The sequence below is a fragment of the Leopardus geoffroyi genome, chromosome A3 (assembly GCF_018350155.1).
Source record: "Leopardus geoffroyi isolate Oge1 chromosome A3, O.geoffroyi_Oge1_pat1.0, whole genome shotgun sequence".
Lineage (NCBI taxonomy): Eukaryota > Metazoa > Chordata > Mammalia > Carnivora > Felidae > Leopardus > Leopardus geoffroyi.
In genome coordinates this window covers 37,092,690-37,117,686 of record NC_059336.1, presented here as the reverse complement: position 1 = coordinate 37,117,686, position 24,997 = coordinate 37,092,690, and the positions used below count along the sequence as shown (strand labels likewise).

Genomic DNA, 24,997 nt, shown 5'->3' with positions numbered 1-24,997 from the left:
AGGAAAAGAAAGAAAAAAGCCACATGAATTAAAACTGTACAGCAGGAATGCAGCAACAAACTTTGATTCCCCAAAACAGTCTAAGAATATTCCTTATGTTTTAGCAACTACTATAGGATTCATATTTGAACTTGAACAGCAAAGTAGATCTGTTGAGTGCATTGTAAGTGCCAAGTATAGTACTGGGCATTTGATATATTTCATATCATTTAATGCTCACTGTGAATTTATCATTCATCAATGAACATTAGCATCTGCATTATTCACGTAAGGTGACTGGAACTTAAAATGTATGGTAGATTAGATTGCTCAAGATTTCTCTTTGTCTATTAAGAGTGGAGTCACCGTCCCTTGAATCTTGGCTCCACCGTGTGACTTGCTTTCGTCCAAGGATATTAGTAAATGTGATTGATGCATGCAAAAGATTGAAACATACTTCGACATTAGGGCCTTTTTCCTACTACCCTTGAGATCCTAGGGCACCATATGAATAAGCCTGAGCTGCCCTGCTGGAAGATGGGAGACTACATGGCAGAAATCCAAGGTGAACACCAGCTGAGAGTCCATCAGCCCCTGGCCAATCACCTGTTAACTTCCAGGCATGTGACAGAGGTCATCCTAGATCATGCATCCTCCAGCCAACTTCCAGCTGTCCGGAGCTAGTGGAAGCAGAGCTGGGAGTCAAGCCCATGTTCTCACATTCCAAAGCCTATATCCTTAATAGTGATACTGTACTGACTTCTCTAAAATGTATAGTGTTTCTCAGAAGGTTTATAAGGCTTATAGTTGTTAAAGTATCCACAAAGACTGCCTGGCATACAAGGAAGTACAGGCAGAAATTTCTCTTGTGTATGAACCCCAAGTGTCTTTACACACACCAAGGACTTATGGAGTAACCCTCAGGATAATAGAAACTCGTGAAGATTTTAAACAGGTTTTTAAATGAACCGTAAAAAAGTAAAATTGCAAGTAGCAGGGACATAGATTTTGGAAAGGGGAAGAATAGAGGCAGAGAAACCAGAGGCAACACTCTAGGGGTGAATTAATGAAGTCGTAAGTCAAGACAGCAACAATGAGATTGAGAGCGGAGGCATTAGTAGGGGAATCTGTGTGACATGATTGTTTAATCCTTTGCTTTAACTAGGCACTCACTTCAACTACCCTGGACTTGAACTCCCATGGGGATCCCAACTTACACAAATGCTGAGATGAAATTTATTTGAAATTCTGAAGGAGAGAAAAAGAAGAAGACACAGAGAGAAATGAAATATAGGAGCCATCTGGTCTCATTTGAAAATCCTTGGTCTGAAATCAGGAAATAGGAGTTTTGATCCCTCTCTGACATCACTTACTTTGGACCTTGAATAAGTCACTTAACTGCAACCTTCTGGCCTCAGTTTTCATCTCTGTCCAAAGGGAATCCTTTGAAGGATGGTGCTTGTTAAGGTTAAAAGCATTAATAAATTCAGTGTATTACCAATTTGTAAAATGGTTTTCTCTATGAGCACTTCCCATGCCAAGGTACTTAAGAGAGCAGAAACAGTTAAATGGAATTTACCAGAACTCTTTTCATTAATTTCACACATCCTGCTAACCCTTAGATTAATTAGAAATCCAGATTCTCTCTAGTGTCTTTTGGGAATTTAGTCTGAAGGCTCAATAGCCTGATCTTTAGGGAACTGACATCTAGGAGAAATTTTGCGGGCCCCGTAATGTAGTGACCAGGAGATTTAGAAGTGAATGGTCCACTGTCAAGTCAAGATATGAATTCTTGGTTTGAAATCCTAAACCCATCTCTTAATAGTTGCATAATTGTGGGCAGACTTCTTAACTAGTCTGCATCAGTTTCCTCATCTGTAAAGCGGGGATATGATAATACCTATTTTATAGGGTTGCTGTGAAAATTAAATGAACTTTCCTGTATGTATGGTGCCTAAAACATTGTCTGGCACACTGTAAATACTATATAAAAAGGTTACCAGTTAGCGTTATTGCTTATTAGTGTGAACTGGAACCTCTTCCTTCCCCTATGAGTTTAGAAAATCAAGATAAATCCTTTATCATTAGCCTCAGTTTCTCTCTCTTGCTGCCTAGTACTGCTGGTTCTCAGTTGTCCCTGTGCTTGCTTCTTTGGATGCTATCATAGCAGCACCATATCAGGTGACATGGTTCAAGTCTTATTTTTACAGTAAAGTCAATTCCAATGATTCAGAAATCATTATGGCCAAAGACATATTTCAGTCAAAGCAGCAGAATTTCTTGGACCACTTCAGGGTTTGTCACATAGATCTGGTTACTGCAGATCTATGGGTTTCAAATATTTTTCAAGTATTTTTACTTCCTAAACAGCAGAATCTGTCAAATATAACATATATCCTATATTGAAGGAATCCTAGTTTCCTTCATTACATTAGTCCAGCACCCTCATTTATAGATGACGTCCAAATAGATTAAGTGACTCTGGTCATACAGCTGTTTGGTGGCAAAACCACAAAGGTGCTCAGGTACTGGTTAGTTAGAAGCCAAACCAGCATGTGTAGAGCTTCAAAGGAAAAGGCTATAAGAGCTTGTTCCCTACTCAGAAATCACTCAGCTACATTAAGGACATGAGAAACAGCAGTGAGTGGAAAGGAAGTGATGGGTGAAGACAGGTCTCTGTAGAGAGCTGTTGGGCCGTGGGGCTCAGTCCCACCTCTGGGTATATAGCAGTACCTCTGATTGCTGCCTCCTTCCTTTGGGTGTGATTTTCTCATTTTTAGGCCATTATCATCAGTGAAAGTGTATAGTTCACTCTTGACAGGCACTCTGCTCAGATTCAAACTATGTTCTTAGCTCCTTTTATAACTGTGGCTAGACAAATGCAAAGCAGTCCACTATTCTGCTTCTTTTCCCTTCTCTAGTGGGCATTCTGTCTCTCCACAAAGCCTGACTGACAGAGTTTCTTCTGAATTTACTAACTTCACTTTTTTTCTTAAGCCCACAGTAACTAACCAGGATACTTTTTATTTGATCTGACACAGTAAGTGCCCACTTTACGTTTCCTTTTGGATCAATACTTATCACCAGACACTTTCCCATACAAAATATCTTGCACAGTAGCCTCCCCTGTATGTCTTAAATGTCACATACTTTTGAGTATTGTTTACTTTAAAATGCAAATCCCTGTCACACTAACCAAATTACTCTTCATAGAATGAGTCACCCTAATCGTTTCTAATTGCTGAGTGGTGGATATATTGGGGGCAGTGTGCAGATGTTTGGATATATGTCATAATGGTAAGGATGGTGGATGAGAAAAGAAATGTGTCCATTATTGGGTGAGTGATGTTGGAATTCTGCCCTAGGTAGAAAGCTCAGAGTCCAGGGGGAAGATAAATATCCTAGATTTCCAGGGCAAGGCAGGAGAGAGGAGGGTTCATAAACAAGCATAGAATCTGTGAGAGGTGAGATTCATACTTGAATTAAGACCTCCACTTATATCATGACCATACCTGGGGATTTAAACATTTTTTTTAAGTTTATTTATTTATTTTCAGAGAGAAGGAGACAGCGTGAGTGGGGTAGGGACAGAGAGAATCCCAAGCAAGCTCTGCATTTTCAGCACAGAGCCCAATGTGGGTCTTGAACTCGCAGACCGTGAAATCATCTGAGCCAAAATCAAGAGTCAGATGTTTAACCAACTGAGGTGCTCAGGTGCCTCCATACTTGGGGTTTTAGAGTCTTTTCATGCACTCCCCACTGCTTAGCTACCATCAACTCCCATCACTGACATGGGTATAGCCATATTCTTCCAACAACAAAAAAAAAAAAAAAAAAAAAAAAGAAAAGAAAAAAGAAAAGAAAGGTAGGTGAGTAGGTCATTACTCTAATCATTCCTATCCAATAATGTGGAAGAGAACAACAACAAAAAAATCAATAGACAGGGAAGAAAGCCAAAATGAGTTTCCTTAAAGGTTAAATCAGATCTGTCTCCTAAGAGTAAACAGGCTATTATTGATGGAGGGCTGGGATTTCATTGTGTTTTAAATTAACTTGATCCCAATAAAGATGGAAGTCTTGGAGCCAGCTATCTCCAAATGCAGGTGCACTTGGGAAGTCCATTCTCTTTGGATATTACCACCATCTTCTGAGAACACTGTGTTGACCGAGTATAACTAGAAATCAGAGTCTCCATCCATATTTAATCTGACAGGCTCAAACAGCAGTCAGGGGAATCACAGGGGTTTAGAGGAAAACTTCCTTCACAAGTCTGAGGTCTGATGGGATGCCATGTGAAGTTATATGATACAGCTACCTGAGGAAGGGAATTTAAAAAGCAGAAAAGAAGACTTCTAGGAAACATGGCCTCCCAAAGATGTTCTCTTCTCTCTATTTATCAAGGAAGTCTTCCTTGTGTGCACTAACCTGGGACATATCTCTGCTCTCTGCTCACTTTCGCATCTATTTTCATTTTGAAATTAACCTCTTAACATCTTTCCATTGAAGGAAGCAAAACAAAGTCCAAACTGTAATATGGAAAACGTGAGTTAGAAATGGCCTTTATGGCTATTGTGGCATTTTCATAGCTACTTTTTAAAGGGTAATTCTTCTTTTTCTTCATTGTTTATACAGTATTTCTTGAGCTCTGTTGATACCTCACTGTCTGTACCTCTCTGTTATCAGGGTGCTCTGATTGGGTTAGGGTCATGCAGTTTTTATAACATTGCCTGTGAAATTATCAGGCAGGGACATCAAGAAGGCCTGTGTTGCCATAGCAGCAAATCTGTGTCAGCCCAGCTAAACACCCATGATTCTCAGAGTAATAATGGACCTAATTAACTTTAGCACAAACTCAGGGTCAGAAACCCATCCATCCTCATGTGCTATGTTACCTGGAGGTTACCATCTTTTTCAATAATGCATTCAGATGTTGAGGGTTGAATTATATGGTACATGTAAAGCATTAAGAATAGAGCCACTAAATCATAATCGTAGTGATAGCTTTCTCTGTTCCAGATTCTGTATTTATTGCTTGTGATGGATCATGACAATATTCACAACTACACAGTGAGGTGAGGTGCCCCCATTATTCCCATTATACAGATGAGGAAGTTGAGGCTTAGTGTGGTCAAATGATTTGCCCTTGGCTGTAGAGCTAGAAAGTGGTAAATGTCAATACCTATAGCATAATGCCAGGGTCCTATTTGTGTAATAGTTTGCTCTTCATCATCTGATGCACCTAGGCCCACTCACCCGTTTGCCTTCTCATACGACTTCAGTGATTTCAAACCACATTGTCTCTTACTTTTATATACTTCCCTTCTTCCTCAAGCTTTCCCTTTTCCTGCACCCCCCCCAACTCTCAAATCCTCCTGAAAAGGATAATAATCAATAAACGATAATGCTCAGGCAGAGACCAGTTAAGCGTGGTACACAAGGAAGGTCCTGAAGGACTCCTGCAGCTCCAGTAATGGACCCCTTACTAGCTGATTTGTTGGGGTATGGCTCCACAGGAAGGACTGGGCGAGCAGGGTGCTAAATTCTTGGGTGAGGCATGGGGCAATGACTTATCAACTGGTGTGGAAGTGCCAATATTGTGGACACCAGTACGTTCCTACATGTTTGTATGTTTTGAATTATAGCCCTGTCTCCTATAAGTCCTTGATCTGAGTTTCTATTCAAGTATCACTTGCCTTGGTTTCCCCAGATTCAAAAAGTCTGGGCTTAGTTTTCACTCTAATCTGTTCTCTTCTTGCTCTCATCTCACCACCTTAGAACATGGACATTTCCATGTCGTCTTTTGTATCAGACTCTGTGATATGTGAGGGCAGGCTCCAAGTAGAATCTGCCTTTGCATCCTTCTTGCCTGATACACTGTTGAGTGAATAAATGAATCTCTGCCTCTGGTACTATCACCATTTCTTACAGGTTTTGAATTCCCTACTGGATTTACAGAACCTTGAGTGCGGGAACTTGAGTTCATGTCTCTACTTCCTGGTGCCCACCATTCTCTTACAAAGGTAGCACCCTCAATATTGTGTTTGTGGTTGGTGGGGAGGCCATAATAATAATAAACCAATGTTAATTTTCATGTTGTGATGCATTCTATGTGCTACAACATATAGAAGTTGAAATTCAGATATCCTATATATAAACGTATGCAGTGTGCATTTAGACATATTATCATATGCATGCTGATCATAAGTACAGTCACATGTGTACACACACATACACTTACTTTTTGAAAAACAAACCTCTGAAGGCAGATACTTTTTATCTCCACTTCGTAGGAAAAACTGGAACCAAAGGGCAGACACTCGCATTCTTTTATTCATTTCAACAACTATGTGCATGCCTTTAGTGTGCTGCTCATTGTCACTGGCACTGGGTAGTTAGTATCCAAAGGTGAACAATTCAGTGTTTCATGCCTTTTTTTTTTTTTTTTTGAGCTTTTGGCAAGTGGTAGAGATATGATTACACATTGTGATAATGGTAGGAAGAGAAAAGGAATGCTATGAGGGAGAGTAACAAGGAGGCTATAATTTTCATTTGAAGGGGTTAAGGACATATTTCCATGAAATGACAGCCTAATTAGGAAGGATCTGGGCTAGAATTTGGGTCTAAATCTGTTGGGCTGATTATGGACAAAATGACATTTGGCTGTGTCATTCTGTAGAAGAAATGCATTCTTAAAATTTTTTAAATAAACAATTATTTTAATTGTTTTAATTTTACTATTCACAGAATATTAGAGTAGGAAGTAACTACTCAAGTGTTCCCTATGTAGGGGTCACTTGGTTAGCAACCATTATATGTGGTGATCCAAAAATTAATTGAATGCTTTCAGTGGTCAAGAGCTCACTATCTCAAAATATAACCTATTGCACTTTCAGTAACATGCATGATTTATTACACTCTCACAATGTGCTCAAAGCTGCTTTCTCATTATTTCCATCCAGTTGATCTGGAAAGGCACTAGATACAAAGAATCCACTTTTTCCCATGATATTCTCCATGATTCTCCTGATTTGCCGGCCTAATGATTTCAGAGATCCCTTCTTTATTTTATCCCTGGAGAAGTGTCACAACTGCCACTGTGGTTTACTGCAACCATCATCTTATACTCCATGGGTCTCCCTCTTAAAATGGTGCAACCAGAACTGAACAAAGTGGCATCCGGCCAGCAAACAGTGTCAGAATTTTCTTCCTATTATCTAGCCACTTCCTTTCTCCAGAGTCATAGTCTGATAACAAATGGATGACAAAACTCTGTCAGTGTTTCATATTCCTATTATTCATGTGTTCTGTTTTTCACTCGTTTGATTACAAACTCCTTGAGGGAAGCTCCTACCATAGGGTTTGAACATAAGAATCATACCACAAATGTTTTTCAAAAGAAGTTTTTGAAACAGAGAAAGCCTCTCTGTTTACACCAGAAGATCTGTCTGAATTGACTCCTTAAAAATCACCAGGTAGAAATCAGAAGATTCCATCATGAATATCCAAATAACTTAATGCTATTATCTGGATTGGAACCATTTGGAACATTTACCTGATTGCGGAATCTTGGTGTTTCCTACAGAGGGTATCTAACAGTCATGTGTTAGTGATCCCTAAAGCTTTTTCTTCTTATTCAAGGACAACTTTTAAATTCCCTTTATTTTTTTATTCCATTAAAATCTTTTTCCATTGTTATGTCTGGTTCACTGTTTTGCCTTGCCTTCAATCAGTTTCTCCATGTTTACTGTGCTCCCAAGTTCTAGCTCATTTACCATCATTTGGTCTTACAGGAACAAATGCTGGTTGGAGTTCTTTGCTTAAACAGTCCTATTTTCCTTTAAAAAACCAATCCATTTGGACTTTATTCTGAAGTCAAGCTGGGGATTTTCTCTCTGCCAGGCTCCTCTGCCAACATGTGGAGAATATGATCTTGTCTACTGTGTAAATGCTATTTCCTAAAACCAACAAGAATAGCTGCAGGGTGAGAGTGAAAGGAGAATGGAACCATCTAAAAGGCAGGCAGGACAGTCACAAAGAAGCTTGCATTTATACACTACTGATAACGTGCCAGCTCCTCTTCTAAGTGCTTTGTGCCTATTCATTTAATCTTCATGGTAATTCAGTGAGAGAAGCCTGAATACTATCCCCATTCTACAGATGACTAAACTGAAGTTCAGAGAGGTTAAATAACTTACCCAAGATGGTAAGAGGTGGAGATGGGAAGCAAAAGCCTAGCAGGTCTAGTTTACTCTTACTAAGGCTATTCTAGTACTGCCTACCAGGACTCCTAGCAATCTTGGAAGTCACTCAGTCCTGTTACCCTATACAGTCTTGTTCTGACTAGACTGATCAACCCAGACATAAAATTGAATGGAAATGGAACAAAGATACCCTAATCTCTTCTAGGAGAATTCATGGTTAGATTGGCAATAGACCTGTAATGTGGTTAGGAGTCATGAATTCTGACTTCTGTCCCTATGTCTGAACCTTTCCTCCAAAGTCTTAGATTAGAAGCTCAGATTAACATCTCTTTCCTCTCTGGAATGCTATTCTTACAATAAGAAAAACAGTGTTAGAGCATGAAAGGTTATTACCCATCATCTCCAGCCCTGTGTTTCCCACCATGTAGAACAAACATGCTACTAAAAAAAGTTAGAGTCACTTAGTGAGGTGGTTGCTCACCTTTCATTGGTGGTCGGGCATCCTGCTAATTGTCATGAGGAAAGTCTCTGTGTGGTGCTAGGATTTCTTCAACACATCTCTACCACTTCTCCCTTTTGAGGAAAGAGAGAACAGTGTCTAGATTGAGAGTCTTTGGCAGACCACAGTATTCATTGTAATGGTTTATGTTGACTGCCAGAAGAGACCTCTAGCAGCTCTAAAACCTATGCTTAGTAAGGGCATAGATTAAAGAAACCTTTATGTGTTGCTTTCGTCTTTCTATTGAACATGTTACCATCCTGTAGTGCCAACTTTAAGATGTTTCTTTGGCTTGGTAGAAAATCATACTGGTTTCCCATTTGTGTATATGGCATGAAGTTTCTTTATAAAATTAATTAATTTGAGTAAAATTAAAGGCATGATCTTTACTATTGTTAGATTCAACATCTAATGGCAATGATAGATGTTAGTTTTCATCTAGTGAGGATGTAAGAATCTTCTGCCTGGTAGAAAAGATAACCCCAAAGGTAATTGTTTGCATGGAAATATAGGCAGTCTTTTGGTCCCACTGAGAGTCAAACCCAGAATCTTGTGTGTAAAGCAGATGTGATAGTCACTACGACATGGAACCTTAAGGTGACTATTTGATTGCCCTGTGGGATATTAACCAGTTTTATGTCTAACCTAGACATCTTAATCTATCTTTGTCAAATGCCTATTATAACCTCTGATTCTCTATTTCTCTTTGAAACTAATTTTCCATGGTCCAGGACCCCACATAATGGAGTTGAAATCATTGACATGTGTTCATTCTGTATTTGTAAGTGAGCCATGTTTTAAATTTTTGAAAACAAAACAAAACAATTATTCTTTGACAATACTGAGCAAGTAAAATTCAGCAATTATTTCTTAACCATGTCTAGTATGCCAGACATACAAATAAACGTAATTAAAAACTGTGGTAAGTGCTTTGGAGGTGTAAAGTGACCTTGGTTTTTATTTCAGGGTCAAAGAAATGAAAGAAAGGAAGTTAGAAATGTATAAGTAATTATATTTGTCATTCATAGACCATAGTAAAATTGTGAAGGTAACATGTGGTTGGTTGAAATTCTGAAGTACATGGTTATCTCCCTTTAAACATGGATTCCTAGAGACTCAAGGAGGCCAATCCATTTACCCTAAGCCCACAGCTCCGGAACAGTTATCATCTGATCTGTCCACCACACAATTGCAGCATTGCCCTTCTCTGAGACAAGATCCAGGGTTCCCCCATGCCTGGGGCAACTCTGTATTCTCCTTGGCCATATGGTTGCAGGTATGTGGTTGGAGAAGAGAACAGGTAGACTGGGAAAAGGAGGGAAGCTATCTATGTAAATGACTGAAATTGACTACTGCAATACCCCTTTCTTTCCTCATAGAGGTATAGAGCTGATTCCTGGCAGTGTTCCACTGGGGCTCAAATTATTTTATGATAAGCTTGAATAGAAATTCTCAAACTTCCTTCTGCCTCCTCCGTACCCACATGCAAAGAACAATTCCATCAGGCACATCTTTTTAATAACAGGGTTTAATTTCAGAAATTCTGGGGTAAAGAGGAAGCTCAGGCAAGTGGGAAGAAGGGGCCACATCCCATGATTCTTTCATATTGAATTTCCACTTTGAGACTCTCAGGGCAGATGTTTAACTGCACAGACCCATGGACTAAAACTTATACTCCTCTACATGTTAGGAGGATGTTGACTTTTGTCTTTAACACCTTCTTACCTTCACTGTCAGGTCTTTCCACCACTATCTTGACACCCCTTCCCTCTTGGAAATCAGTACTTCACAAGAAAAACATATCCCAGTTAGTTATCACATTTGATTAAACACCTCACCCTGAAGTGTAAATATTTCAGTGGCTCCTCCTTTCACAGATATATTTGCACCCCTTGGCTTCATAGCAGCCTTCTCAAACAGTGGAATTTCAGCAATCAGGAAAAGCCAGATAAGGTGGATATTTTGGGAAGGAGGATTTCCCCAAAGTCTATTCCTCAAATCAAATTGCTTTAGGACAATTATGACAGTGATTTATTGACGTAAAAGGGCTATTACTTTGTTCTTGCTACATAAAATATCTGTGTTTGCTTAGCTTAGCTGATTTCCTGGTATATCTGAAATACACTTACAGAACTCCATAGAAGAATGTTTGTCTTTTTTTACCCTTTCTTTTTCTATATTGCTTACACTAAGCTTCTTCCCCTTGGGAAGAAATTTTAAATATATTTCACAGCTGCTTTGAAAACAGCTGTATAAATGTAAGACATTAATAGGGAAAGCCAAAATACGCACTAGGGCAAAATAAGACCAAAGTTATTAAACCATAACCTAAAGATAGTCAAAGTAAAATATACATATGTGTTGAGTTCAAAACATATGTGATTTAATTAAAATCTGACTTGTGTTTAAAAAGAATGGCTAAGCAAGACAATAAGTGTGACACTTAAAAAATCTTAAATCATTCACACACACAAATACGTGCATGCACACAATCATTTCCTGAACCCTAAAGCTAAGGAGGCCTGAGTGTGAAAACAGAATAAGGTCTTCAGTGCACAAAGCTAGTGAGTTGAAGGAAACATATCATGACAGTCCCTGCCTACGCACCATGTATGTATCACACATCATTTATTCATAGCAGTATCAGTTAGTTATCCTGTTCCAATCTGTGCAAGATTATCTACTTTATCACCATGAGCAGTGTGCAGATAACACAGTAGGTTCCTGATGGCTGACTGCATCCACTTGTTTCCTATTCATTCATGGGACAAGGGGATTATAAAACTGTATGTAGGAAATGCAGCATTTGTCCTGCATAAACTTCTTTATCTTTATTTGCCCCATTGTTTGCTATATTTTTTTAGTCTACTGGCAGCCAAGGGTCACATTGCCATGAAGATAAATTTCATATTGGACCCACTGGGAGCTGATGTCAGTACAAATCTGTTCCAGGACAGATTCAAAATTATGGCAAAGAGGAAGTTTCAGTATTTTATGTCTGTATTATATTGTCCTGTTTTCCTGATAATGGAGCCAGGGAAGACTTGGAACCAGGGGCTATGTTTCTGCCTTGCTCATCTCCCAACAATGGATAAATACACTGGGCCTTCCCTGTGGGCCAGACTTCAGTCTTATTATCTGTGAAATGTGCTGTGATCCTCAGGCACTGTGATCCTGCATCCTTACCTGCAGGTTCAGTTATGCCCATGCCCTGGGTGACTTGAGGTTAGAACAGTTGCATTTCATCCAGGGTTTTGCTGCCAGTGAAGGTTGGGCTCGCTGTGTTGACAGTGGTGCTTCCTGTCCATTATCAGCTTGTTTGACATTTGATGTGTGTCCATTTTGTATTTCCACTGGAAGCCAAATGTCATAGCTCAAAGATAACATTTTGCCCCTTATTTCCTCCCATTTCAGAATGAATTCAGGTTTTCTGTATGGGTAAGCTCCATTCAGAGTCTGGGGGGAATTCCAAAGTCAAGAGTGTTCTGTTTGTGAAGTAATTCTAGTAACGTGTGGAATTTTCATCATGAGGTTTTTTTTTTTTTTTTTTTCTCTTGCAAAGACTAAATGTTTAAGAAAAATGCAGGAAACTGGAAATTAGAATCAATTCCCTTCATAACAACAGCAGGATATCAGCTTTAAAATATGTTCTTTAGCTGGTGTAATAATTACAGTAATAGAAATTTGGGTAGTGCCTATGGAATACACAGCTTGACCTGGCGGTGGCTTGATGTACAATCCTAACACAGTAAGAGGTCGTGTTTCAAGGGCTGTTTCCCATGGTGGTGTTTGGAATTCAGAACACACGAGTTCTGATTAAATCCATGGTACAAAAAAGGGTCCTAGGTTGGGCTCTACAATCCATAACATGCAAAATGTATTCTACCTACAGCAATTACAAAATAAATAGTAAAAAGTATTTTAGAGTAGAAGTGCCTGGGTGGGTCAGTTGGTTGGGCGTCCTACTTCGGCTCAGGTCATGACCTTGCGGTTTGTAAGTTCGAGCCCCATGTTAGGCTCTGTGCTGGTAGCTCGGAGCCTGGAGCCTGCTTCAGATTCTGTGTCTCCTCCTCTCTCTGCCCCTCCCATGGACATGCTCTGTCTCTCTCTGTCTCTCAATAATAAATAAACATTAAAAAAATTTTTTTTAAAGAAGTATTATGGAGTAGTATAAAATAGACTCTTTAGCCACAAGGTCATTTTTAAACATGAATTTATTATGCCAAAGACTGATTTTCTTTTTTAAATTGATATCTACTCCAACCTCTCCTCTTAGTTATTCACTTAATTCAGCAAATAATTATTGAGGACCTGTTACGTGCCAGGTACTATTGTAGGGTGCAGTGGACAAAACTGATGAAAATCTCTGCCCTTGTGTAGCTGACATTCATCAAAGCAGAGAAAGGAGTGAGGAAATGTCAATTTTTTGGTGGCAATTTTAGGTTCTCATACTGAGAAAGTATGATTTGCATCAGGTCCTGAAGCAAGTGACTGAGGAGGTAACCAATCCGTCCGGTTTCGGTGGGAGCCAATTCTTAGGCAAAAGCCACAGCAAGTGCAAAGGCCTTTGGACAGGTTGGATTTGTTTAAACTGAAGTGAGAAAATGCTTGTTGGCTCCTGTTTACAAGGAAGGAGATGAAACTGTCTGATTAGAGAGCCCAGGCTACGGAACATCCCAAGATGTGGAATATTTTAAGCTGTCTCCAGTCTCTGGTTGACTGCTGAGCATCTAACTATTCTCTTAGAGACAAGCAGCAGCGCAAAAGCTGGGGGGACAGGTGGGGGAATTTATTTTATTTATGTTTTATTTTTTCATTTTATTTAATTCCAATATAGTTAACATATAGTGTAATAATGGTTTCAGGAGTAGAATTTAGTGATTCATATCTTACATATAACACCCAGTGCTAATCCCAACAAGTGCTCTCCTTAATGCCCATCACCCATTTAGTCCACCCCCCCCCGTCCTCCCCTCCAGCAACCCTCAGTTTGTTCTCTGTATTTAAGAGTGTCTTATGGTTTACCTCCCTCTCTGTTTTTATCTTATTTCTCCTTCCCTTCCCCAGTGTTCATCTGTTTTGTTTCTTAAAGGGTAGGGAATTTATATTCATCTCTGTCTTGGATACTTTGATTTATGCACAAAACAGCACCTAGAAATGCTTGCAATGTATAATCCTTTAGTTAATTTATATGCATGTATTTTATAGTGTTTTTTGTGGTACAGATGTTTGAGAAACTTTTATTGTGAAATGTAACATACATACAGAAAACAATGATATATGTTCACTGATTTATCACAAAGTAAACAACCTTGTAACCACCCTCCAGGTGTCAATAAGCAGACACTGCCAGTTCCCCTTCTGCCTGCTTTGAATGCTGTCCCTTCCTCCCCTGTAAAGACAAACCAGTCTTCTGACTTTAAAATGACCAGTTCCTTGCCTTTTTGTTTTAAAGAAAGAATGGTAAAGAGACCCCCATGTAATCACAATCATTCAGTCCTAATAGTTAGTTATCAATGACAGGTCAATCATGTTTCATATAATCCCCATCTCTTGCTCTCATCATCCCCTCCCAGTTAAGTCATTTAATTAATTTATTTGTTTTTATTGAGATATAATCTACGTGAGGTAAAATGAACAGATCTAAGATATACAGTTCCATGAGCTTTGACAGTTGTTTATGCATGTATAAACTGATATAAACATAGAGCATTACAAGTTTGTTTTGTGACTGTGTGAGCTCTCTTTAATTCCTAGGAACTCAGAAGCACAAGGGATGATTTCAGTCCCCCACTACGTACATGTAAAAATCCTGAAGCAGCTAGCTGGCAGCCAGATGTGGTCACAGAAGTATGCTTATATTGATCTTTCTAAACCCTTTCTAAATGCAGACTGTTATCAGCTACCCCACTCCTCTCCCATGGCCCCTCCCTCCTTTTCCTTCTGTCGGCAAAATAGTTTGTTATGGATTGGTGATAAAAATCAGTGTCCACTGAAAGACATGTCAAGACCACCGCCATGTGAGACCTTCAAAGCATACCGGGCCACATTATGCCACAGTGTGAAGGGACGTGCCTGTCAGGGGGTCACAGCCCATGTCCGCCAACTCACTTCTCCTATTTCTCATGAGTAGAGGGTTTTTGCCCCTAATCCAACCAGAAGGTTCTCTGCTGAACCCTTTCCTGGGTGAAGGAACATATAGGGCTTATGATGTATAGGCTCAGGAAGGTAAGGATGGCATGGACAGTAGGTTGTGTCTCTGGTTAATACCTCTCTTGGGTGATCCCTTCAGTGATGTGGCCTTCCTCGTGACCTTGACCAGATTCATCTTCTACTTCTCATTGCTCCCTTTTCCCTGTGTCACTCATATGGCTTTCTCTTGGGTGGTGAGTAATGATAAGCCATAAACATGTTAATCTCTTCTACTCACAGGAAGCTCATGAAGGCAAAATGTCTTTATTTCATATTTCTCAAGGGATCTTGTAACATCATTTGCATATGGCTGATGCTCAACATCTACCTGCTAATAAATGATGTTTACAAATGAGTCAGAAATTCATGACTTCATGATATAATTATACTTCATGATATAATTATATTAGACATTAATTGCATATTTTGCATGCTCAACAGTATTAATCCCACATCCATGTCTTAGTTTAAAAAGCAACAACAACAACAACAAAACAAATTAAGCAAACACACAAACAGGTCTTGGAGTTTTTTGGAGTATCCTTAACAATTGACTGTGTTTAAATTTTATATGGATTTTTTTCACCCTTTTCTTAATACAGTGTATGTCAGCCAAACAGTATCTACTTTATCCAGAGGCTTATATTAAACTGCTATTTTAAGAAAACAAAAGTAGAGTATGTTTTTCAAAGCTGGCCTGTGTTATTCGTAAGTAAAAGTGATACACTTCTTATTAGACAATGACATTATAAAGTCAAAATGCCACTGAATGTACGTGCAGGTTTTCAGTGGGCCTAAACATAATATAAGGCCAGTGATAAGCAATGCATAGTTCTAAAACTCCTAGAGTCTAAATTTTCCACATGAAGTGTTTGGTGTTATGGTGTTTCTTTGGTGTTATGGTGTTCCTTTGTTCCTTTTTACAAGAGGAAAATAGACATAAAAGATGCATAATAAACAGGGCTTTGATCAGAATTTCTAAGATTAAGAATGAAGCCTTGTGTGGCCCTTCCACATTGATGCCAGTTCCAGGCCTGCTCCCCAATCTCCGGGATGCATAAGAATCCCTGAAGATCTGAAAATATAAGTAGGTTTGGGTGGGGCCCAAGACTCTGCATTTTTTTTTTAATTTTTTTTTCAACGTTTATTTATTTTTGGGACAGAGAGAGACAGAGCATGAACGGGGGAGGGGCAGAGAGAGAGGGAAACACAGAATCGGAAGCAGGCTCCAGGCTCTGAGCCATCAGCCCAGAGCCCGACACGGGGCTCGAACTCACGGACCGCGATATCGTGACCTGGCTGAAGTCGGACGCTTAACCGACTGCGCCACCCAGGCGCCCCAAGACTCTGCATTTTTAACAACCCCTCAGGTGAAGCCAAAGCTACCAGTTCCATGAACTACACTTGGAGTAGCAATGAGTTAAAGCAAGTTACCTCCTACTGCTAGAATTTTTCAGGTAGTGGGCTGGATGGAGTAGGAGAGAGGAGGTTGGAGAAGGCAGGGAGGGTTGGTTAGGGTAAAGGTAAATTGCTTTTTGTTTCCTGCAGTAATTTCTGCAGGCTTTCATGGGAAAGTGAATTCAAGGTATGGGATTCCTGTCTTTTAAGCACCGTCTCCTGGATATAAACTGTCCCAAGTGAATTTTCAAAGACTTGCCCAAAGTTTTGCTCTCTTGACTCTCATGGAAATTAACTGTGGCCTTTCCAGTTTGTGCTTTGAAAGAGCTTCTCTCTTCATTTTTGTGGGAACCTGCATCATAATAACAGTGTTTCTCAGTAGGAGCAACATGAAAGCAAATTAACCCTTTAAATTACAGGGAGCAGAGAGCAGTAAATTCACCCTGCTCTGAAGCAGCATCCTTTTCTCCTTTTCATGCTGCACAGAGCTCCTTTTAAGGCAATGAAATGTCTGTTGGCAAGTGAAGGCCAATGGGTCTTGCTTCCAGGAAACTTGAATCTTTCCACATGGTTGTTCTTGACCAAAATAAGGTCAAATGGAGGGATATGGAAGTGGGTCCTATCGCTTAGGGCATAGAAAGACAAACCGTACCAAGAGAAAAGGATCTAACTTTTGTTGATCCCCTGGCCTCTTCCAGACCTTCTACATATAGTACGTCATTTAGTTTTACTCCATCCCTGTGAGCTGGGCCTGATTCTTTATTACATTCTCAGAAAATTGAGATCCGTTGAAATTAAGTCCATTGCTTATAGTTCCACATTAATTAAATTTCAGATCTGGGGAAGGTACTCTCTATGATTCTAGAAATATTGTAATTTTTTCTCAGACTCATAGACTGAGGGTGTTCTGCTAATTCGTAGGCAGAACCACTGCTTGTGTGCTGTGCCTAGCACCCAGGTCCTCAATCACTAACTGCTATATAAATGAATGAACACATCCAGATCACTTAAATTCATACACCCCAGCAAGAAACCACATTAATTTTGATGGCTATTTCCCATTTAATGTATGGAAATGTATCACAAAAACAACACGTGCATGGGATCTTTGATGAAAGCAGATAGTGAGACACGTGCGTTAGACCCTCCTGTCCTCCTTCAACACTCACACGGTGGTTTGCTGTATCTCTTTTGAAAGTTCAGAGTGGCTGATTATCCAAAAAATCAGGGCCACTATAAGAGGAGCTAGACAAAGTTTCTAGTATTGTCAGTTCTCAGGTGCCATATTTTGCTAGAGGAGTTTCAATCAGTTTCTTTGCAGCAAAGTAAAGAAAGGATTCTGGGTGAAAGAAAAGTCCAGGACAGTGATAAGGGCATCAGTTATTATTATGCATACCATAGGAAGTTCTTTGCCCTATGTGACCCCAACAGGAAAAAAAAAATAAATGAAGAAATAAGTCATAGAACCCAGACGTATTAGAAAACATAACATGGAATGTGTCTTCTGCAATAAGAAGTGAAGTCACCATTCCTGCTTTGTTGAGCCTGGTACAGATTTCTCTCTAGTAACAAATATTACTGCCCGAGATGATAAAAAGAAATATGACTCCTCGGTGAATAAGCTAGGAACACACACACACACACACACACACACGAACACAGAAACAACAGAAAACAAGTACCATCAGCTTCATAGAAAATGAGGAATTTCAGGCAATATTTTGGTAATAATGTCACAAAGAGATATTCCAGTGTCCTCATATACTCAGTCATGTTTTCCACACTCATGAAAGAAAATGGCTCAAAATGTTTTGCAGGGAAGCAACAGTCATAAAAACATTGACATTATCTTCTAAAATGATGAGTATGGGTAATTTTTTAAATTTTTATTTATTTATTGTAGAGAGAGAGAGAAAGAAAGAGAGTGATCATGAGTGGGGAGGGACAGAGAGAGAGGGAGACAGAGAATTTCTAGCAGGCTCCGCACTGTCAGCACAGAGCCTGCCGCGGGGCTTGAACTCACAAACTGTGAGATCATGACCTGAGCTGAAATCCAGAGTTGGATGCTTAACTAACTGAGCCACCCAGGCACCGGGAGTATGGATATTCTTAAAAACAAAGAGCAGAGGTGTTTGACTTGTTACATGTAAAGACACATCTCATGAATTGAACTTCACCTATTTCATTGTTTGGCACTTAGTAGTCCCTCAGTTTCTATTTGTGGGATTTAGGAAAGAAGAGCCAAGAAGTTCTTGTTCTGAAAACCAAAGGACTGGGCCAGTAAGGGAAGAGCTACAGCTATCATGAAAAACGAATCCCCAAACACTGAAGACACATAGTTTATTGTCCTAGTGGCAATAAATAGATGAAAATAAGCAGATGGTGACTTCACTTCTTATTGCAGAAGACAGTTATGTTTTCTAATATTTTGGAGTTTCCTGACTTGTTTTTTCATTTAATTTTTTTCTTCCTCTTGGGGTCAGGTAGGGCAGGGACCCTCCTATGGCACTCCATTGCAGTGGTGGAAATATCACTTGAAAATTCTTTTGTTTATCTTTGTCGTCTTAGTGTGATGCATTTCAATCTCTCTCCTTCCTGTCCTTTTCCATTCTCTCCCATGGGAATATATGATGGTTGTTCATTTTTTGTTAACATAGGCTAGGAACAATGCTCCAGAAGTAGAAGCACCTGAGGATACATGGTTTCTATGATCAGCATCTACTGGCCACAGGATAAAAATACCCAGGCTGCCTGCATGCACTGAAGGTTAAAAACAACCTGTCTGTTTTGATTGGTGAGAAAGTTTTATAAATGTAATGCTGTCTTGGGTTTCACAAAAGCAAACACTAGGACTTGTCATCCATCCTTTTCATTTCTCCTGTTAGGGCAGCACATCTTCCCTCTCCTCCTTTCCTCTCCTAAGCTGAGTGACATTTTGGGGGGCAGAGCTCTTCCTGTGGTCACTTTCCCAGGATTTTCAAGTGGTATTTCTGTCACTGTAGTGGAACATCATGACCTGTTTATTTTTATAGCTCTGTCACTACAAGAAAAGAGATCTTCAGTGCTTTCAAATTTTTTTTTAATCAAGGTTCTAGTTATTCTCTTATTGACTCAGTCCTTCAGTTTTCAGAGCAAGTATTTCTTTAAAAATAAGTTTATTTATTTGAGAGAAAGAAAGCATGTATGCATGCATGCATAAGTGGGGGTGGAGCAGAGAGAGAGGGAGAGTGAGAATCCCAGGCAGGCCCTGCATTATCAGCACAGAGCCTGACACAGGGCTTGATCTCATAAACCATAGGATCATAACCTCAACTGAAATCAAGAGTCTGATTCTTAACCAACTGAACCACCTAGGCATTCCCAGAGCAAGCCTTTTTTGGCTCTTCTTTCCTAAATCTCACAAAACAATTTCCTACAGAAAGCAAGATTTGTGAATGTAAGAATATGGAAGAGCCACCCAGGCACCCAAAGAGCAGGAAAAAGATCTTATTTTGCCTTAAATTCCACACTTCTATAGGAGAGAATACTCTGGGGATGGCTGGAGGTGGGAGTTACTTAGCTCCTCCCATAATCTCTTAAAGTAACCCCAATTAAACACAATCTCAGTAAGAATAGTATGCTCACAATGCTACACTGCTTCAAGTCACTAGGAGCAAGAGTGCATTTTGACTGTGTCAAGACAGTTAACTGGTTTTAGATGAACAACTCTGGGGTAGGGGGCTTCTGCTGCTCTGCCTTACCCCTGGAAGGATAGAGGATCTAAGGGGATGAGGGGGTGAGCCTCAGGTAAATAAGATAGAGCCAAAAATGTAAACACAAATAGTGGAAGCTGAAATGAGCCAGGGTAGCAAGGACTAGAAAGTTCATTTTGACTTGAAGAAAGTAAGCGAGGTCTGAAGACACTAAAACTGCAACCAGAAACAACCGCCTTAAAAAACCATTTGGAATTTTATTAAAACAGAAACATTGAATATATCATAATCTTCCAACTTATTATACCAAAGTCACCTACTGCCCAGTTGAGGCTGATAGGAATAGATTTGATAAAGAAAACTCAAGAAAAAATTGTATATGGTATTTCAGTGGAATGTGGTAATAGGCTTTTTATGTGAAAGCATCGAGTTAAAGGGGGCAGTCCTGCATCATCTTTGATTGGATACATCTGCAATATAACTTTAAATTTTAAAATATAGTATAAACACAGTTTCTTCTAAAATGGTTTTTAGGCTTTAATTTTCAAGAAAGCATGAGTAAATTACTTTGTATAAAGCATGAATGAACCATGACTACTGCTACAATCTTTGAACATCATCTATGCTAAAGCTTTCTGAGAGACAGTACAGGTGGGCTGCTAAGTTAGGACCGTACAACAGAAAGACTCCCACTAAAATGCCATCATACAGCTGCAATATTAGAAATATCAGGAGAATCAGTAACTAATTTTAGTCCTACTTTCAAAGCTTAAGTGCTTTAGAAAATTTACCAATTTTTGAATCTCTGAATAATTCTTCCAAGTAAATAGACAAAAGAACATCAACACGTAATTGAAGTTTGAATGTCTCCTAAGATAAAAACAGTACTATAGTATATAACTCCTTTGGTTTCCTAGAGCACTTTCACCTATATTGGTTTATCTCTTCTTCAGGACCACTCTTTGGGGTGTGTGTGTGTGTGTGTGTGTGTGTGTATGTATGTATGAGATGGGGCCTCCTTTAGAGAAGTATAACTCCAATTCTTCTGATGTCCCCAAATCATTTTTTTCCACAAAGGATGGTGAGTCCCTCTACATGAGGTATAACATAAGAAGAGATCACCTGTCCCAGTGGTTCCCAAAACTTATTTACATTCTGAAATTGCCTGGGAAACTTCAAAAAATGGGGCATCCTATGCTTTTCCCCCTAGAGATTGTGATTTATTGGTCTGGATGCGGTGTAGGCTTTGGCACTTTAAAAAGATCCCTATGTCATTCTAATATGCAGACAAACACAGTAGCCATCAAGCTAGACTCTTTGGATCTCCTTTCCCTCACCTGTAAAGTGGATGTGTGGGTGGAGTTGAAAGGGCTTGAAGGTGTGGAGTAATAATTACAGCATTTCCTGAAGTAGATTCTGGGGAATGCTGGTCTTCTCTGATCCTCATGAAAAACCAAAACGGCTTCTCTGATAAAATCACTTTGGGAACCAATGTGTAAACTACATTAGTTGAATGAATAATAATTGTCTTAATGAATGAACCAATCAATCTATCAAGAGTGCTGGTTCATATTCTACCTTTACCACCCACTAGCTATGAATCACTGGATATGACTTACCTCACTGGGACTCAGTTTTCTCATCTGTAAATAAAAGGGGTGACCAGATGTCTTATGCTTCTAACATCCCATAACTCCATAACCAGAAAATTTCTGAGATCCCTTTTATTTTAGGATTGCATGAGTCAAAAGGAACCAATGATCTTATCTAACTCACTCAAGACTACAGAATTGGGGGAGGGTGCTTAATTGGTCTAATTTTACAGTGAATCATCATTAGGCCCTGAAGCAATATAGCTGCAGACTGTGATTCTTCTCTCTAGTGGTTAAGACTCATTTTATTCCTAAAAGCTTTTTAAAATATTATCTTCCTTACTGTTGCAAATAAAGACAGCTGAGCCTCAGACAGGCTGATTCATAGCTACTATTTCTCAGGCTCATAACTACAGACGACAATCGACACAGGCCTTCCTTTGCCTTTAGCTTTCTTTCTGCCAGCAGACTGTCTGGACCTTGCCCGGGCTGTCTCTGGGCATTAATGAATGCTGCATTCACCCCGCTGGAAATCCAAAGTGACTAATGGGTAGACTATTTGGGATGCCTGCAGTCTCATTCAATGTCCTCTTATGCCATCTATCCCCTTTCCCTCATTTAGCCTGGAAATGGGAAGGGCACATAAAATGCAGCAAGGCCAATAGGAATTTACTGACAGGGAGGAGAAAAGTACTAAAGGCTGCCTCGTCCTAGAGACCATCTATGTATCGATAGCTTACCAATAGAACAGTTCGGATAAATAGAGTTTCCTCTGAGCTGACCCTCCAAGGAAGTCTTGCAAATCATCCAAATACCTGTAAGTTAAACAGTTACTGTGAAAATAAAGGATTGCCCTTGATGCTTCGGTTCAGCAACTAGCAAACTATGGCCCACAGACCATTTCTGTAAATAAAGCTTTATGGGCACACAGCCATAATCATTTGTTTATACATTGTCTATAGTTTTTGTTCTAAAATGGCAGAGTTGAGTAGTTATAACAGAGACTGTATGAACTTCAGGGCTTAGAATATTTACTATCTGACTGTTTTAGATTTATACATGTTGTTTGATATAAGCACATTTTTCATTCACTCATTCCTTTATTCCCTCACTCTGTATACAATTTAATAATGAAAGCAATTAAATAAATAATATAAAAATATAAAGAAGCATAAAATAATTTCCTGTCCTTTCAAAACATACCTAGACATCAATTGTCATCTTGTTGCAATTATTGACGCACAAAATCCTTTAGAAATTCACCCCTGCATACACTGTCACACACATGGCTTCCAGGAGGGAAAGAAAAGCATGCATGTGACCTGATCATGTATTCCACCTTATTAAGTCAATCAGATAGGATATATATAAATTATAAAATGATGAAACTTAAAGCTAAAGAGGTGATTATTTCTAGTCCATCCTCTCTAGTCAATGTCACGAAACTAGAGTTGGTAATAAATCTAAGTTTTATAATATGCAAGAATCTTGGCTCTTGTGCTATCATTATAATATAAACATATATATGTACATGTACAAATAAACAACCCATAATACATAAATATTTGTGGTATATTTCTAAGTGTTTCAACATGCTAGCTTATTTTTCAATGTCTCCCTCTTAGGACAACTGTTGCCAGAATACAGTTTCTCCTTTTGTAGTTCTGGCATGGACAAAACAAGTAAATACAAGAGAAGTTTTATCTGGGATTTCCTCACTTGAGAGGGAGGAAAAGATTCTAATAAGAACTTAGTTCTAAAGAAATACTAAAACACACCCTTGTTCAACTAACTCAATCCTGTATATTTCTATCCTGAAGCTATAAGATATATTGGAGTCAGGGTTGGTTTCGATAAGATTGATTTTGATTTTGAAGCAAACTTTTCTTCCCCCAAGACAATAGCAGGTCAAAGCCACCTAACTGTATACAAAAACAAAAACAAAACAAAACAAAAAAACAGAAGCCAGAACGAATTCAGAATTAAATATGAATTGCCAACAGTTATAGACTGCTTTAAGCAATGCTGTTTCTACAAATCATTCCCAGGAAATATTTAAGTGTGTACATGGAGAATGTAATTCCACTAACAACTAACACAATGGATGATTTCTTAGTCTCAGTACAACCTTAATAATGATGACGATAATGATAATAGTATTATTCTATTCCTGGGATACTACTTCTTGGCATCTGAAACTCTCAGTACACATTTGCTGAGGACCAATATTTTCCCTTTTCTAAGTCAGCCCCATATTAGGATTTCATGAGCTAGAAGATCAGATTACTCCTGCTTACAAAAAGCTGCTGGAAAGTGCAAACTAAAGTGCTGGAATTTTAGTGCCATATTTTAGTGGAGCGAGTGCATGGCAGGGGAAGATTAATTAGATTTAAGACAGAAGGAGAGTCCAATTTAATTTTGCCCCATTACTTGACTTGCCTGGAAATTATACTTAGTGTGTGGGATTCTTCCCCCTGAGGGGAATAGCACCAGAGCCTTCTCTCTGCCCTGTCAGGCTTTGGGGAGACATGCACAGTTCTCCTTCTGCTCATCCTGCTCTGTGCCTTCTGGGGTTTGTTTGTGCCAGAAATGCTCTGGAAGCCAGTGGGAGTTCTTTTCTGGCACAAGATTTTCAAGATGAGAAATGAGCCTCTATACTTATGATACGTTGGCATGAATCGAAAATTCTCAGGGAGGCTTAGGGTCCAATTCTGTGTCAGGAAGGAAAAGCAGAGAGAAGCATATAGTCACATTTTCAACCATTTGAAGAAATGTTTGCTTTTGCAAATTAACCCTGGATTAACCAAATAAGGACTTCCTGGGCTGAATCAGGAAGTGTTCCAGACAAAGCACTGTGCCAGGAATGCACCTTGCTCTTTCCCCCCCTCAAGATTTTTCACATTTATTAGCCCTTGAAAAGCCCTGTCGTAACCTATTGAAATTCTTTAAGCCCCACTCCAACTCATTAGTCCTCCATAGTTCTTTTCAATCTCAATCCTCTAAATTTTTAGAGCTTTAGAGCATATAGTGTGTTCTGTAGAACTTGACAGTGAAACTCCACCACTTTCCACACCTTCCAAGTTACTTTGAAAGCCATAAGCAAAACTCTGTGATGGGGCAGAGACATATTGACTGCCTACTACCACCAGAGGGTGTGAGCATTTGGAAAAGTTGTCTCATGAATCAACCACTTACATTTGCTAGACAACATTCTCATGGTATATCATGTTCTTAGACTGTTTCCCATAGTAGAGCATAAGCTTTTGAGAACCAGAAGTAGTCGTCTTCAACATCTTGATTGTGTTAAGATCTATAATTTCAGTTCTGGTCTGCTTTTCCTTTCAGTGACCCCAAGTCTTCACAGCTAACTCTAATGTCAGTTCTCGCCCATGGTCCAGTTCCTGAGCTAGTCTAGAGAACCCTGGAAACACCATGTGTTCCTGA

General features: G+C 39.3%; 1 long non-coding RNA gene across 1 annotated transcript; it reads right to left on the bottom strand.

Moving 5' to 3' along the window:
* Positions 1 to 288: 288 nt before the first annotated feature.
* Positions 289 to 22,370, bottom strand: LOC123579665. Its single transcript, XR_006702881.1, has 3 exons — positions 22,294 to 22,370; positions 8,662 to 8,753; positions 289 to 659 (listed from the first exon to the last, which is right to left on the bottom strand). It is a non-coding gene; the product is annotated as an uncharacterized LOC123579665 (long non-coding RNA).
* Positions 22,371 to 24,997: the final 2,627 nt, after the last annotated feature.